Consider the following 6,252-nt stretch of genomic DNA (forward strand, 5'->3'; position numbering starts at 1 on the left):
TTTTGTCTGTGGTTTCTGTGTAGCCATTGCAATGGATATTCCATTGCAGTGATAGAGGATGCTACCAAGATGACGCAAACAATGTGCAAAGGCATGAGACCTAGAGGGTGCGTGATTGTTCTGGAAACGACATGCCCTTTAGCTGAAGGCGCTGTTCAAGGTTGCAAATGTGTTGAAAGAATGTAAGTGCGATAAGGGAACTGCAAAGAGCAACATAAGAAAATGGTAGAAAGCTAATGATTGAAAAGACTAAACCCAGAGCAGCTTTGAAAGATGGGAAGGAATTTGGATAACTGAAGAGGAGAGAGAGGGATTTTGCAGTAGGATAAAAGTAAGTGGAATTCCATGCTACTTTTGTCCTAAACTTTGTGTGACCATGAGAGACAGCATGAGCATACAGATGGCCGTTCACCCTTTTTGCTGATTAGTAAGGCTTTGGTGGAGAGTTGGAGAGTTTAAGAAAGATAACCCTAACCCAGCCCCATATTTTCTAAGTAGCGATTCATGTATATACAAGCTAAGAATGCCTAACCCCTTTTGAGAGTCACTGTGCTATGAGTTTTGATTGAGGACACTTTGAGTTTAATTATAGAACTCCCTCTCACAATCAGAGCTTGTGACTTTACCCATTCCATAAACATTACTGAAAACAGTCTGTAAGGTACTGACTGCTAACCCATAGATAGGCAGAAACACAGTGTCTGACGTGAGTTTGTGACAGCCACAGTATAATTGATGTCTGGAGTACTATAAGCAAAAAACGTAGGCCTGATTAGGTGGGCTCATGTAATTCATAGAGGATAACAATTGAAATTGGTTCATATTCTGCCTAGCTGACCTAAATAGCGTAAATCTTAGAAAGCCGCTTAGTGGGTTTGTAAAATAGGATGGAAATAACCCAACAGAAATTGATAGAGCTCTCTGCTCACTGCCACACCTACATTATTCTCTCAAGGCTCAGAAAGCCTGAACCTTTTAATCATGAAATCAATGGCTGTTGAGGGAAAGTGTGTTCATAAGACAACACTAGAAAGTACATTTTGTTACTTTCTGGGGAACATCTCCAGGAAAGTTCAGAACAGAGAAATCAGAGTGCCTATCTGTACTCAAGGTACTCCTCCTAGTTATGAATGGAGGAACAGACAGGTAAGCGCTTTCAGGAAAATACCTACCGATGTCTGCGTTTTAACGTGGCCACGCTCTGTATAGGCTCCGCTAGCTCAGGCTCATTCATCATCGTTTCACCATCTTGGTCCCCCTTGCACCACAAGCTCTCACCTCAGTAGCATCTGAGCGTGTCATTTTTATAGCACATAACAAATTAGCAGCGGCCTTCACATTGGTCTCTTCACACTAGTCCGTGATCTCAGGCCCCACCCAGCGCCCCATCCTCTGGCAACAGGGTGTTCCATCAGTGTTGGTTGAGTAGCAATGGGATGGGGGAATGTGCTGAGCTCTTAAGAGCAATGGAAAGTCTAAGTCTATCTGGATATAACAGATAAGAGTAGTGAGAGAAAGACCTGACTAGTGGAAACAACCAGTCTAGCTAGACATTTAGCCAAAGATTAAAAACAGATGAGAGAAACATCTTGGATGTTCCATACTCCTGAAGAAGGAAGAAATGATCTTTCAATGAAATCTGTTTTCAAAAGAAAACTGAACAGTTGTGATATGATGGCCTGCCTTTTTGTTTGTTTCTTGGCTGATCCACTGAGACACACAGAGTGTAGGTGACATGGACCTGTTCCTGAACCTCTCCTGCAAGCAGTGATAAGTATAGTATTAGGCAGTGAACCAAGGAAGCGATTGCCAGCAATTGTTTACAGCACCTTATATTCCAATGCTGCTGAAATCCCTTCTATGAAATGCAAATTTCCTGGTTCCCAAGATGAGTTTTAAATATCCCATTTCTTATCATTTGTCATTCACAAAGCAGAGCATTTCTGATGGAAGGATTGAATAATTCTCCCTCTAGCCTTCAAATGTAACCAAACCACTCATTCTAGAAACTGGTTAATTCTCTAGATTAAGAGCCTGTATCTGTGGTAAGTAAAATTTTATGTGAATACTTAAGCCAATATTCAAAGAAATGTGGCCTCCCTCGCCTTTACTAATGTCTATAATCTTAGTACATTGCATTTAAGTTGGGCTAATTCATGGGATAAGGAGAGAGTGTGTTCTACTCCAATTGGAATGAAATATAAATGTTTGCAGGAGGGAGTGGATTTTTTAGTTTTTTTTTATTTTTTATTGGGGCTCATACAATTCATCACAATACATAGATCAATTGTGTAAAGCACATCTATACATTTGTTGCCCTCATCATTCCCAAAATTCGCTAGCCTCTAATTTTCCATTTTCCCCCCCTCCCCTACCCTTCCTGTTTTAAACCTCATCTCCTCCTCAATGTCTCTCAAAGTTCTTAAAACAGAAATCAAACTAAATGTTTATTAAAGAATATCTTGTAGTTGGGTGATTGGCATACATTATCTAACTTCATCTTCACAGTAACTATGAACTCACTCGCTCACTGCCATTGAGCCGATGCCAACTCATACCGACCTCATAGGACAAGGTAAAGCTGCCCCTCTGAGTTTCTGGAACTGTCTATGGGAATAGAAAGGCCCATCTTTCAAACTGCTAACCTTTGGGATCATAGCCCAACTCGTAACCACTACACCTCCAAGGGATGGCATATGCAATCTCATTTTTACTGACTAGGAAAGTAAGGGTTAAGCTCTTATGATTGGCCAGTGATCAATACAGGTAGTAAATGGTAAAGTTTGCATTGGAATATAAACCCCACACTACCTCTCAACTAGTTAAGTCATTAAAAATCATTTGCTACAGTTCATGAGTTTATTAATGGTAGAGTATTTCTTCTGAAAGAACTCCATAGACTAAATTGCTAATTGAAATTGCTAATAAGTGGTAGGACAAATTTCCAATATCTGAACACTAAAATGAAGGGATCTCATGAAGTCGGTGACACACATTCCCCAGATTATGAATGATCACTCTTTTAAAGTCTGTCTTTAAGTTTAATGTTTATGTAAGTAAGGTCTTGTTCCTCCAGTGCCAGGACTCTCCTTCCTGCTGTACTGTTCCTGCCTATGGTACAACTGATGTTAGTGTGGGCTGAGGCGGGCACCCCTGAGGCCTGTATCAGAATCTTCTCTGCAGCCTCTGATCTCCTTGCCCAGGGCCCTGTCAACCTTGACAGGGGCCCTCACCTTTTCCCAGGCTGCGGTGGAGGCACCTGCCCAACCTATCTGCTCCATGTGCCACCTCTGTCTCCTGGGATGGGTTCAAAGTGGGGTTCAAAGTATAGCCTGTTGTAGAATGAGTTGCCTGCAAGGTTGGGTACCACTAAGCTACTTCCCATGCACAGTGTCTGTGTTTGTGCTCAAGAAATGATAGGGATTGGTTAGTAACTGCACACTGTATGTAAATCAGATGTTGGTGAGCCTGGACAGTGTGTGTACCTACTAACAAGGGGGTGGAGCAAGACTTAAGTATATTTAGGGTTTTAGAAAGTTCCATTACCAAAGGTTGACAACACTTCATGATAGAAAAACACCCTTAGTAACTTCTCCGATCCTTGTTTTTCCTACTTTTCAAATAGGATATGAATGACTATACTCTATTCCTCAGAGGAATGCTGGAAGTAGAGAGAAAAAAGTGCATTTGGATGTTCAAATACTGCTCTGGTATCAGCAATGCTCTCACTTCAAGAGTTGTGCAGACCATGGATGTCTTTCTCTGAGCTGTCGCCTCTGTGTTCCTGAGCCTTTTAAATCTTTTTTTTTATTTACAAAATGAGAGCTATATCCTTAGGGTGCTTGTGATCTTTTAAAGCTTTTATGCCCATGGGACACAGTACAATGCACAGTGCACAATTAAGGACAACCCTAACCACCAAAATTCAAAGTCAGTAGAGATACTTACTACTCATAACGATTTTCAGGGACTCCATGAGGGGAGGAAATGGAATATGAGCAATGTGAAGTTAGAAAACTCAAAATAATTTTAAGTTTTGAGACCAAATTCTAATTTGTTTTGTGTGATTATTATAGGTACTAGTTGTATAATGGTGTGCAGTATATTGGAAAGAGTTATATAACCCATTTTTGAATTCTACACAGGCAGTATTGTAAACCTTGATCTTAATATTTATAAAATAGAAAACAAGAATTGCAGCTTTCAATAAGAATTACAATTCAATGCAATGAAAACAAAAATCCCCACAACTGGAGCAGAATGTAGCATAATAGACAGAGAAATGATTGAAGTTCTCAAGTTCATGTTGCTTGGATCTGCCAGCAATCCTGGAAGCAGCAGTCAGAGATTAAATAACACATTGCATTGTGTTGATCTGCTGCACAAGGCCTCTTAAAGTGCTGAACAGCAAGACTGCTACTTTGAAGACTAAAGTGCGCCAGATCCAAGCCACGGTGTATTCAATCACCACCTTGCATGTGAAAGTTGGACATTGAATAAGGATGCCTGAAGAAGAATCAATGCATTTGAATTATGATGCTAGTGGAGAATATTGAAAGTACCATGACTGACAAAAGAACAAACAAATCTGTCTTGGCAAAATTACAGCCAGAATGTTCCTTAGAAGCAAGTATGGTGAGACTTCGACTCCTACTTTGGACATGTTGTCAGGAGACACCAGTCGCTGGAGGAGGACAGCATGCTTGGTAAAGTAGAGGAGCAGAGAAAGCAGGGCCCTCGTCAAGATGAATGCACACAGTAACAGCAACAATGGAACAGTTAGGAAGGTGGCTCGTGACCGGTGGTGTTCTGTTCCGTTGTGAAGAATAACAGAAGAGTTACTGTGAAAATCATGTGGGTGAAAAGATGCCAAGTAACTAGCTTTGTGTCTGTCAAATAGTAGGTGTTTGAAGCAATGTAGTACTTTCCTGTTTTCCGTTTTGCCATTTTATGCATAAACACAGCCACAACATCGCCATTTGTTTTTTTCTGTTAAAATTCTGTTAACCTTGCATACTTTGTACATTTGGGTAGAGGAGCTCTGTGTAAATTTTACAAGTGAAATTAAACATTATTTCAGTTACTGAGATTATTGCCTATTTAAACTTTAAAAAAAAATGTACCCCTCATTAGTTGAGATATCATTTTTAAAATAAAAGTAAATTTTGTTTTGGGAGTTGCATTCTCTAAAATGACAGCTTCCATTTCAGGAAGTTAATTTCATTTATCTTTTTTTTAATTTTGGTTTTAGAACTGTTACACTTTGTAAATTAACTATATTCTTTTAACGTGGTGGTGGTTAGAGACATAAGATAGATTAAATCACCCTAGTTCAACATAAGTAGCCATTGATAATTTCAACCAGGTGGATATTTTTATAGCTCTTAAAAATGTTTAATGACTATGACTTACCAGTTTTAGAAAATTATGTTTCAAAAAAAATTATGTTGTTTTTCAATATTCACAGAATTATTTATGGCCCAAGAAAACAGTCTAGTAATTAAATACTTGGCCTCTGAAGTCACACTGCTAGAATCAAATCCTGATTGAACCACTTCATAACTGCTGCATTGAACAATTTGCCTAATCTCTTTGTGCCTCAATTTACTCATCTGTAAATGAGTATTTCCAATCTCATAGAGTCATTTTAGTGGAGTAAGTTAGTGAATAAATATAAAGTGCTTAGAGCAATGCCAAATATATACGTCCTCTCAAAAATTCACTCCCATCAAATAGATTCCAACTCACAGTGACCCTGTAAGATGGGGCAGACCTGCCCCTGTGGATTCCCAAGACTGTACCTCTTCGTAGGAATAAAAAGTCTCATCTTTCTCCTGTGGAGCAGCTGGTAGTTTCAAACGCTGACCTTAGGGTTAGTAGCCCAACTCATAATCAACTCTACCACCACAGCTCTTAATACGTGCATGGATAAGAACTCTATAAATGTTAGTTGTAGTAATTATTATTATTATATTGCTGTCTATTAAACTAATATGATTTTTTTCTGAAACAACCACTTTATATCATTCCTGTTTTAATGGAAACATACATACACATACATATGATATATTGTTAAATAAATTTTGGTAAACAGGACTATCATTCTGCTCAGCAAAGACATTAAAAATATTTTGCATTTTCCTGCAAATGTGCTGTCCTGATTCTTCTTTGTGGCCCAGAAATTGTTCACATAATGCTATATTCTACAACCGCTGCAGGAGCAAGACTTAAGTATATTTAGGGTTTTAGAAA

This window comes from Echinops telfairi, unplaced genomic scaffold (assembly GCF_000313985.2).
Source record: "Echinops telfairi isolate 266 unplaced genomic scaffold, ASM31398v2 ScPeMD7_443;HRSCAF=831, whole genome shotgun sequence".
NCBI classification, from domain to species: Eukaryota; Metazoa; Chordata; class Mammalia; order Afrosoricida; family Tenrecidae; genus Echinops; species Echinops telfairi.